Source organism: Sinocyclocheilus grahami, unplaced genomic scaffold (genome assembly GCF_001515645.1).
Source record: "Sinocyclocheilus grahami isolate Dianchi unplaced genomic scaffold, SAMN03320097.WGS_v1.1 scaffold16.1, whole genome shotgun sequence".
In the NCBI taxonomy this organism is placed as follows: domain Eukaryota; kingdom Metazoa; phylum Chordata; class Actinopteri; order Cypriniformes; family Cyprinidae; genus Sinocyclocheilus; species Sinocyclocheilus grahami.
In genome coordinates, this window is record NW_015505195.1 from 2,973,227 (window position 1) to 2,984,775 (window position 11,549).

General features: G+C 38.5%; 1 protein-coding gene across 1 annotated transcript in view; it reads right to left on the reverse strand.

Moving 5' to 3' along the window:
- Positions 1-8,790, reverse strand: part of LOC107549930 (semaphorin-6B-like) — a 75,656-nt gene extending 66,866 nt beyond the window's left edge. Inside the window, exon 1 of the mRNA XM_016231120.1 lies at positions 8,769-8,790. The gene's annotated coding sequence lies outside the window, so the exon portion shown is untranslated. The remainder of the gene's footprint in view (positions 1-8,768) is intronic.
- Between the last annotated feature and the right edge of the window lie 2,759 nt (positions 8,791-11,549).

An 11,549-nucleotide genomic window follows, 5' to 3' on the forward strand; every position in this document is an offset into this window, starting at 1 on the left:
ATATATACATATATACACATATACATATACATATACATATACATATACATATATATATATATATATATATACATACATACATACATACATACACACACACGCATGCACGCACGCACGCACGCACGCACAGAAAGAAAGGTTTATTTTTGTCAACTAGAGCTCTGTTCTGTGCCTATGGGGGGCTTTCTGTTTTTCCATAATGGCAGGTCTGCACCTGTCTCCCAGCCCACCACCCCGTGTTCATGGGCACCCAGGTCAGCTAAATATAGCGCCTCAGTCCCCCTCAACCCACTGCAACCCTGATCTCCCGTAGGTAGAGCACCATGGATAGAATTACACACACATACACTACAAGATACTATGTCACTATACTGGAAAGAAATACTGGACTGCTGTGCTGTTAAAAGTTGGTGTGGGACATGCCGTTTGTTGTTTATAAATGAACTCGTTCACAGTCAGTTCAAGTGTGGAGGGGTGGAATGGTTAGAAATTAGGCTTTTGATTGAGACTTTTGGCAGTAATCTGCGCAGGATCAATAACGAGGGAAGTTGACTGATAGAAAGTCTCATATGTTGGTCAAATGGACCATGCAGTCAAGTCATCGCTGTGGAGACGACGTTTCTAGATAATAAAAGATTCCATAGAGTGATTACGGAAATGTCACAGAATTCCTCTCTGCCAGTTCCACCTCTCGTTACACGGCAGTGATCAAAGTCTCGCTGGGTGATGGATGATCATTATTACCGGTGGAAATAATAATGAGATCGGTCGACAGTGACATTTCACTCTCTGAGTGTTGGGTCAGATGAATCGTGATGACAAACATTCATCACGAATGCAGTGAATTCACAGATGCAGAGCTGCGTCACATCTGCACTGCCTCATTTCACAGGTTTCAGTGTGTGTGTCTGTCTGCACTATCGACGCGGATACAAAACATAACAATACGAATAAGCACTGCAGCTTTCATACACCACTCCCCCCACCTCCCCAAACCTACCCCCTCCCAGCTGTTGCCGTGGAAACTGCTTGCAGAGCAGGAGAGAACTATTCTATTATTGTTAGGAGGGACAATTCCTAGAATCTTCCTTCAGCAGACAAACCAATAAAACATGACCTAGCAGAGAGAGAGAGGGAGAGAGTGAGACAGGAAGACAGAGAAAGTGCACTGTAAGGCCGCTTACGCATTACAGTCCATGTTACGTCAGATAACGCTGCAAATGTATTACTACTTAAATTTCAAACGGACCACTAGGATTCCAAAAACATCACATTATCACAAAATTTTCTTCTACAGAATCAAAATTGACTGGTAATTTCTAATTAGCAGTGGCCAAAGATAACAAGAGCTTTTTTAAATTTTGAAAGAAATATGCTCACCAAGGCTGCATTTATTTGATCAAAAATACAATAACATTTATATTTTACTATATTTTAAAATTTATTTCAGTGATGGCAAAGCTGAATTTTCAGCAGCCATTACTCCAGTGTTCAATGTCAAATGATCCTTCAGAAATCATTCTAATGTGCTGATTTAGTGCTCAAGAAACATTTCTTATAAATAGTTGAAAACAACTGTCCTTCTTAATATTTTTGTGAAAACTGTGATAGTGTTTTCAGAAAAAAACAGCATTTATTTGAATGTTTTCTTTACTGTCACTTTTGACCAATTTCATACATAATTGCGGAACAACAATATCAATTTCTTTCAAAAAAGAAAAAAAATCTAACTGACCCCAAACTTTTGAATGATAATGTACATGGAAGTACTTATAATCACTCGTCACTTTATCATGTCACACTTGGTTAGGACACAGTGTAAAAATCTGTTCAAACGGTAAAAGAAACACAGATTAGGTTAGAATGACTTTGCCATTACTTAGCAGTATGTGTGTACCCAGTTAAGACAGTGATGATCACAACCAAGCCCCTGCTGCCAGCCTGAGGCTGAGAGACCGGTACCTCCACCAGTGCTGGCGGGCATTTTTACTGACATAATTCTCTCCCCTCCTCCACCTATTCCTCCTCCTTTCAGTCCATCTTTCACAGCCATCCCCCCGCTGACATCAGTATTGGATTTATCAGCTCACTCCTCTCATCCCTGAGCCAAGCTCATCCATCTGCCCTCATCATCCATCCCAGCATTCCTTAGTTCTCTTTTCTGTTATTCCCAAAGAGTACAAGGTACAGCAGGTATTTAAGACATACAGTACCAAGATGTCCATGGAGAAAAGCAGTGACAGGGCCAGAAATCCTCATGTGATTGGACTGGTCAAGTCTCTTATGCTCACCAAGGCTGCATTTATTTGATCAAAAATACTGTGAAACAATTTTTTCAGAATTGTTTGAGTAATAGAAAGTAATATCATATCATATCATATATCATATCACAAAAAGGCTGATATTTGAAATAACAAAAGGCAAGTTCCTTTGTTTTTGATTTAGTTTTTTCACTATTTCCAAACCATTAATATATTTTGACACGGGGCAGACCAGTAATCAATCTGGGAGGACCGGTGCCACCCGGGCCCTTGTGTAGCCTCACCCCTGGAGGAAGAAGAGAGTAAGAGGGTCAAACAGGCAGACAGACAGGTCTGGAGGGTTGGATTAGAGCCTAGGGACCAGTGAAGATGAAAGCAGGAAGGATCAAATGTTAATCAATATGCAGCACATGCTTTCTGAAGGTTCTTTAGTGTCGCCCTTTTGCATATGTGTTGGGCGCCACATTCGGATAATCCGTTTTGTTTCATGCATTTGTGTGTAATGGGAGACTGGGAGAATAGTACAGATAAAGCGCTCTCTGATGTCTGAATTAGACAGTTTTTCAAAGCTTTTGTAAAGCAGTGTGTTTTCAGCGAATTTGCTCTAATGCTGCCACAAAGTGTGCATGAGGGTTTATTTAACTATAGTTTAGGGATGAATTTCTCCCCAAAGCTAGCTAAATGTGACAAAGCCTCACTTTGCGGGCATCCTGGGATGTTATAGTTTGAGAAAACGATTAATAAATAAAGTGAATTATGAAAATCATGTTTTGATTTTCATTCTGAAAACAATGTGTACGAGCAGAGACTAAAATATACATTGGCTCTCAAAAAAAACAATATCGGTCGACCACTAATTACTATGACAATCAATACTGACGACATTGTCTGAACAAACAGATTTGATTTCATCACTTGCAAAATAAGTATGGAATGTCCATCCTAAAGATCCTAAAGTTTTATCTGCTGCGTAAACAAAGCCCAAGTAAATGTGTGTGTTTTGGAAGGGAAATGAGAGCACAGGAAAGACAAGAAGAAAAGGAAAGGAAGACATGTGAAAAGAAGAATAGAAGATAAAACACACACTGAGGTCATAGGTGCAAAATGATATACAGAGTCAGGAAACGAGAAAATAGCATAATGAGCCTAATTTGAGAGGATAGATAAAGTGAACTGAGACGGGGCATTGGTGACAGTCAGGTCGCTTTTGCATCCAGAGGATCTGTCCTTCTTTTAACATCTTCTCCATTAGCTTCAATCACAATGTTTGTGTGTGTGTGTGTTGTGGTGGAGCCATTTCATTATGTGGATGCAAGTGCAATCCATCCAGAAACTGCATAATGCCTACTTCAAAGAAGAAATTAATGGAAAATGGAATGGAATTGTTCATGACATACTTAAGTTAAAGCTACTTTATTTCCAAATATTATTTAACAATGGCACTACTAGGGACACACCAGTTTAAAATTCTGGCCAATACAATATGCCAACAATTGTATTCATGTTATGGCCAAAATTTTATGAACAGCTGATATTAAAATGTAATAAAATTTGAATGAATGAATAAAACATTTTAGGGATATATTATGGTAATATTAATTACTAATACTGAATGATATATCAAGACTACTAAAACACTTACAGTTATTGTCTTAAACTGATAAAAGTAATTTAAATATAAAACTAATATAATTTAAAAAACACAAAACGTAAAAAAAACTAAAATCATGTTTAAATGCAACAAGTGAATTCCAAAAATCATCACAAATGTATTATGTAGAGTATTTTGTTTTAGATTAAAAAATTAAGATTTGCTTGAAATTCACATTTGCTAAAGATCACATTTTACATTGTTATTATTTTACGTGGTTTAAACAATTAGTTTAAGTGAACACTAGACAACAAAAAGGTAATTCAAATGTAAAACTATTGGAAATGAGCACACACAATAAAAAAATAAATTAATTTAAAAAAACTAATATCGTCCGATAACTGATATAGCACTCATTGAACCTGAACAACACACACTAGAAACCATACGTTCCAAGTGTCAACTGACTGTGCTGACTGAGAGCAGATAATCAGAAAAGGTTCATGCTGGCAGTCTGGCTTCCTGCGCCTGTACGTTTGAACCAGATCTCTAAATCTGATCTCTGGATGTAAGTGTAAGTGAAGCTTCAGTGCCGTTTCTCCCTCTTCCTACACCCTAGATACCGACATATGCAGACATGTCAGATTCCCCAGGCACAGCCTTGGCTCTAACCATCTCCACCAGCCTGTCTCTCTCCACCCCGCTGATCACATCCACCACCCTGGAGAAACACAGAGGTTTCATCCTCACACTGAGTTGGACTGAATCGACTCTCCTCTGGGGCCCGTCACTGATTTTAAGCAAACTTATACCACCAAAGGGGGACACAAACTCACACAGACGCACAATCCCATCATCACACACTCCACAGGAATCTACAATATCTCAGTAGTGAAAGTTTTACCAGAATAAAGCACACACATCCACCTCTAGGCAAGGATGATAAACGGGTAGTATGGAAGTGGGCATGAACTGAATACAAATGACCGTTTATGTCCAGTAAATTACTTCGTTCTGTCTCGGCATCATTCGGTGTTGCTCAGATTGAATCACCGCACACACGCTAACATTTCCTTTTCCAGTCCTTCACTAAAAAGAACGGCTAAACTTTAGTTCTCGGTTTGTTTAGTGAGATTTCTTTCATCATGTCTGGAAAAAATTTAGGAATTCAGAGTCGTTTTTTTTTTTCAGAGATGGTTTTTGGTGTACCATGTTTCAGCATGCTACCAGTTAACAACTAACATTAAGTTGCATCCTTAAATTCATCCCCTTCATCAAAACACTACTTTGGTAACTAAACCTCCTTAGCATGTCGCACTTGAGACACATTTGTGCTTGTCACTGGCAAGTTCTTGGCAGCAGTTTTATCAAGGAACAGCCTTGTTGATCATGTTTTAGTGGCTTTTAATGGCACAAAACAAGACTATATCGAAGGTGTCTGTGATTCAAATCCAAGTAAACCAAAAGTGGATCAATACTCTAATTAAGGGACATTAAAGGTTTGGAAACAGCAGGAAAGCAATTTTAAAGCCGTCCAAGTGTTTTAATTCTTGAATCAAAGATGAAGAAAATGCACTGATGGCCATACAATGCTGTTTAGTCTATTAAAACCACATAATTATTGTCAGATAGCATCCAGATTGATTATAAACTGATAAAATACATATTTAAAAAATAAGTGTCATAAAAAGATATAAATCAACAAAAATAGCATAATTTAATATAAAGCATTATATATCAGATTCATCACTGTCTGTCTGTCTGTATTGGCCAGAACTGTAATATTAGTGCAATACTGTTTATTGATACTAATTTACAATTCTGACTAATACTGAAAACCTGTTCATTATTTTCCCAAGATTAATTTACATTCTAAACAGTACATAAAATGAAAACTAACTGTGGCTGGTTGCTTTATGGCTCGTTTCCACTGAGCGGTACGGTTCGGTACAGTACAGTACGGTATGCAATTATTTCCGTTTCCACTGTCAGAAGTTGTGAATGGTACCAAAATAGCGAACCGTACCGTACCCCTTTTTTGGTACCCTTCCATTGGGGTACCTAGCACAGCAAATGGTACCAAAAGGGTGGAGCTAAACTCACTGCAGAACGTTGATTGGTTGACTAGAATCGTCACTTTTGCATGATACAAGGGGATAAAGCGTCCTTCACTCATTCCACTTTGCGGTCCATGAGTGTTGGGCTTTACATCAGAGTGCACAAACCGTGTATTTTATCATTTTATATTTTCACACAGACAATAGCGTTTCTCAATATGCGTTCTTGTGGACTTGTGAAACGTCATTGTCCAAAAACAAAATTATTGTTCATTAAAACTGATATTTAACAAAAAGAGGCAGAGTTGTGCTTATTGTCACGCTTTATCGTCGATCGCTACTTTTCGGCATACAACATGCCTATCAAGAAGGGTACTATTGGCAGTGGAAATGCAAGCTGAATCAGGGTTACCCGTACCGAATCGTACTGTACTGAACCGTACCGCTCAGTGGAAACAAGCCATTACATGTCAAACAAAAAAATTTTTTCCGATTGATTTTCAAACCTGCCCCACAGCCAATTTCATTGGTCAATTCAAACATGCAGTCACCTGTCAAGAAATTCAGATGTAATGGATTCAGTTCAGAGTTCAAAAAAAGAATTGATTCATCAGCTACAAACACCAATGCAACTGGTATGTATGAAAGTGCAAAAAAGCTACAAAAACTAGAGCAGAAAAGCAAAAGGGAATCTTAGACTGATTAATTTCACAGTAACCATTCCTCAAAAAAAAACAAAAAAAAAACAACCAAACCACAGACCACAGTAAAGAATTGCCACTCTTTCGCTCTGTGCGTTGTTGTAATGGAGTGTGGTGAAGAAACCATGAGGTCAGAATCATCATGCAGAAGATCAAAGTTTTCTCTGAATCCTCATTGCCTGGGGCCCTGCCAGTTAACCAGAGCTCCCTTTCTCTCGACCCCTCTTTCCTTCTCCCAGGTCAGCTTAAAGATTGAATAAAAAAAAAGATCCTTTGGCATAAGAATCTTCCCATTCCCTTTCATCTCTCTAAAGTATTGACTAGGGATGGGTCAGGATGGCCACCTAGTCAGCTAGTTGGTCAACAACTAATGAGTCAGTTAGTGAGATTTCTTTCATCATGTCTGGAAAAAGTTTTTTTAGCATGTCGCACTTGAGTTACATTTTTATAGGGACAAATCATACAATGCACATACAATGAAACCCAAAGAGGTCCAATGTTATTTTGAGCCCCACTGACTTTCATTGTAAGGGCAAAAACAGCTGAAACATTAACAGCACATCGAATAGAAGAATATAAAGTCATACAAGGTAGGAACAATGTGGGTGAGAATTTTAATTTCTTTAAGACAATGTGTGATATTCAAAATAGATTCTAATTGATGGCGGATGGACATGGCCCTAAATCGGTATAATCAGGGCTTCATTAAGGCCTGCTAGTCAACTAGTCATTCAGACAGACAAGTCGATTTTAGAAATATGTAGTTTTGCACATCCCAAATGTTGACACAGTATCACAAAATGCCATTCACTCACTGTTATTCATTCTTCTGCACTCTCTCTACTTCACATTCTTACTCTCTGGCAGATGTGACAGCTTTTCTGTGCAAAAGTGCTAACATAAATGATAAATAGTCAGAGCCTGTCATGGAGAGGTGAGATCATTCCTCAAAGTCTAAACCAACATTCCTCATCCTCTTAAGATAATATCAGCATTAAACCTCTGCACGAACGTGTGAAGATGTGTTTTGATCTGCTTGAAAAAGTGACACTCACATTTTTAAAAACTGTGAGGCAATTTGAAACACATCCCGAATGTTTTCAACATTGAAATGCAGCCCAAACATCTGCACTGTGCCAAAATGTTCCTGTGTGGGATTTTACACAGCCAGCAGGAGCCGAAGGTGTGCAATAAAGCAAATGGAAAGGACAAAGTGGTGTCTGGTCTGAACATCACACACACATTCACATCAAAATGAACCTGGACAGCTAGTTATCTTTTCCAGAGGAGCAGCTTTAAAGGGGTCATATGATGCTATTTAAAAGATCTTTATTTTGTGTATTTGGTGTAACAGAATATGTTGACATGCTTTAATGTTCAAAAAACACATTGTTTTTCAAATACTGTACATTATTGTAGGTCCTCTATGCCCCGCCTCTCTCAAACGCGTCGTTTTCAACAAAGCCCCCTCCTTTGGCAAGCGCAGTCTGCTCTGATTGGCCAGCTGACCCAGTGCATTGTGATTGGCCGAACACCACAAGCACGCGTCGGAAATGTAATGCCCCTTACCATAATCGCGAGCTTCAGCTTTCAAAGTAAATATCAAGACAGTTAATAATGTCGTTAGTTTTACCATCAGTTCAAGCCCGAAAGGGCAACAGAGTCACGTGCCAGAAACAGTGATGATGCAGTACCACATAGTGATGTAGATATGTGGGGGCGTGTTAGAAAGAGCCGTTTTAGGTAGGCGTGGCTGACTCTTAACTTTTATGAAGAATATCTCTTTGGATTTGAGACTTCAGTCTTTGTAACTTTACAGATCTTCTTTATGCACCAAGAGCTTGTAACACTCCACAGAGAAAGGAAAACTTGAAATCGCATCATATGACCCCTTTAAAAGTATTCTCTTTCTCTCTCTTGTCGCCTCTCTGATCCTTACAGTGGCCAAAAGCAGGAACAAGGTTTTTTTTTATGTATCCTAATGCATTTTTCAATTGTTCAGCCATTTAAATGCTAATGCTTCCATTCAGGGCCGTCTACATTGAATTTCCTTAAAGACGTTGCTGTTTATCAAGTAGCAAGAGGAGGAAATTTGAGTTTGGTGGTCCGTGACCCATGTCTTTTATCTGTAGAGAGAAGGGAAAAAAGAAAGCGGCACCTTATGCTCTTCACCCTCTGAAATCGTCCATCTCTCTGATGATGAGGCATGAGTGCAAAGGTGGATCAGCAGTATAAACATGACCTCCGATCCTGTTTATGTTATCTAGGCCTAACCAGGAGACCACCATGCCACTCTAGAGACCACTCAGGACCACCAGGGATAACAGCCATGTGATTGAGCCACTCCAAACTGCAGACTAGAAAAACACATTTCTGTTTAAATGATTACTAAAATTCGAAAATACTTGTTTCTTTCATTCTTTATACTAGTCATTTATATCAGGGATTTTCAAATTTTTTATATATAATGATCCAATTGTGAGGGACCTCTTTTCTATAATATAAAGGCAGCTATACATTTTCATGCATAAAGAACCATTTATACTCTGTGGGAAAATGTGTGATATTATAAAGACACTATTCATGAAACATGAGCAGAACAATTTTACAGAAAATAGTTCATAAATCCATTCATAAGTAAATTGCCACACTCATTTCAATGGGACAATTAACATACAAATGGTTTTACGATTTACTAATGGTATTCCAAAATTTGTTCTGCTCGCGTTTCAGGAATAAGGACCACGGATTGGCTAAATATCAAATCTTTCATCAGAAGCTGAAGTCACGCATTTCCCTAAAATAGCCTGACACTATGCTGAGTCACTCCTTGACTCTCACATCCCTTCATTAATGGAAAAAAAGTGTCAAAATCTCCAGGTAGAGCCACAGGAAAGGTGGCGCTTCCTAAAAACCCTACCCCTCATTGTGCTAAGTCACTTTAAGGCACAGTTATCTTTCCTTAATCAGCGTTCCTTCAGTGCTGATAGGGAGATTGAAGGGAAACGGTATTATTCCACCTCACTGTTCCAATTCCAACAGAGTATTAATAGAAGAAACCCAGCCAAGTCATGGAGGACTGCAAACCAAACACACGCACATAAAGCAGAGCGGTCCAACTCCGCAGACCCCTGGGCTTCAGGCCCCATAAAAGAAACTCCTTCCAGCTAGTGTATGCATGTGGAACCAAAGCTTTTCCTCCTGCTTATACTGACCTGACTAGAGCAGGGGAAGGATGTCACGTGCAAGAGCCTTAGAAGGATCAAGAGAGAGATAGAGAAGAGACAGACAAGATATGGAGATATACAAAGTGATGTCTGCTCTAACAGTGTGGTAAATCAATGGTAACAAATGGTCTCAGTTATTTGCACCTGGTCACATCTGCGTCATATTGGTCAGCTGAGAAACATATTGAGTTTCCGGGAGTGACTACAGGAGGATAAGGAAAGAGAAAAACGGGGAGATGAGGAGATAAGGATGAGGCCGCTGGGAAAAACCAATGTTCTTCGTTCTCTCATGCATTAGAATTCATTATGCTGCTCCTTATCGCATTTTACCTCCTCTCTCCTCTAAATTGCTGTCTTTCTCTCTTGTCTTCTTCATATCGCTCTCATCTTTTTCTCTCAACTGCGCTCTCCCTGTGAGTAGTGCTAGACGATACAGGACCTTAAGTGGGCCCCTCCCATCACAGAGCCCAGGACAACACTCCTCCCGGTTGATAACATTAATCATTTGAGAATAAAGTATAACAATAATAATCATTTGAATGGTTTGATGTGATACGAGCTAACCGATCTTTAGATTTAATCACCATTGGTAGCGAGATTTATGGTAATGCTTTTTTCCTCAGTTGGTCAGAACAAACGGGGCAGACTTGTTAGTTGTTCAGATGGCAATATACAGTGAAAATTCTTATTTGGGTCATATTCCAAGACGTAGGCTAGAATCTGTGATTGCGAAGTACAGTAAATGAGGTGACTGACTGCCGCACACACACTTTTCAGAACATTAGATTCATCCGCGCTGGAGCCGTGCCGACTCACAACCCACGCAAGATAGATTATTCCGCACACAGCTGCAATTCCAGGTTTTCAAACAGAGATGGCGACAAAGAGGCAAACCTTACGAACTGCAGCTTTAAGTAAAGATCATGTTCCATGAAGATATTTTGTCAATTTCCTACTGTAAATATATTAAAACTTAATTTTGATTAGTAATATGCATTGCTAATAACTTCATTTGGACAACTTTAAAAGTGATTTTCTCAATATTTAGTTTTTTTTGCACCCTCAGATTCCAGATTCTTATTTATTCAGCTTTCAGATGATGTATAAATCTCAATTTCGAAAAATGGACCCTTATGACTGGTTTTGTGGTCCAGGGTCACATATTAATATTGCATGATATATCAGGACCATAACCGTAGACAAAACACACACAAAAAAACAAACAAAAAAAAACCTAGGGATGCTCTGATCCGCCTTTTTCACCTCCGATACCGATTCCGATACCTAGGCTTCAGTATTGGCCGATACCGATACCAATCCGATACCAGTTAAGTTTTTTTTTGCCATTTAAATAAATGTAGAATTTATATATTTCTGTGTGTGTGGAACTGATAATCATTCTTTCACAATCTACTAAATACAGACTACTTCATTATAAAGAAAAAGAAACAATAAATATATGTATATTCATAATCTAAGACAAAAATATATCATAAACTAGGTTAGTGGATAATTCGGCAGCAAAAGTTATTCTAGAAAAATCAGTGCACAATAATTTTAGAAATCCAAACATTTAGTGGAAAAAAACTATATTTTGTGGGGAGTGTTGCACTAAATATGGTAAAATGTTACACATTGCTATTTGTATTATAAAATCCATTAATGAAAAACATTCATGAATGTATTTATATACAAGTATATATTATAAAATT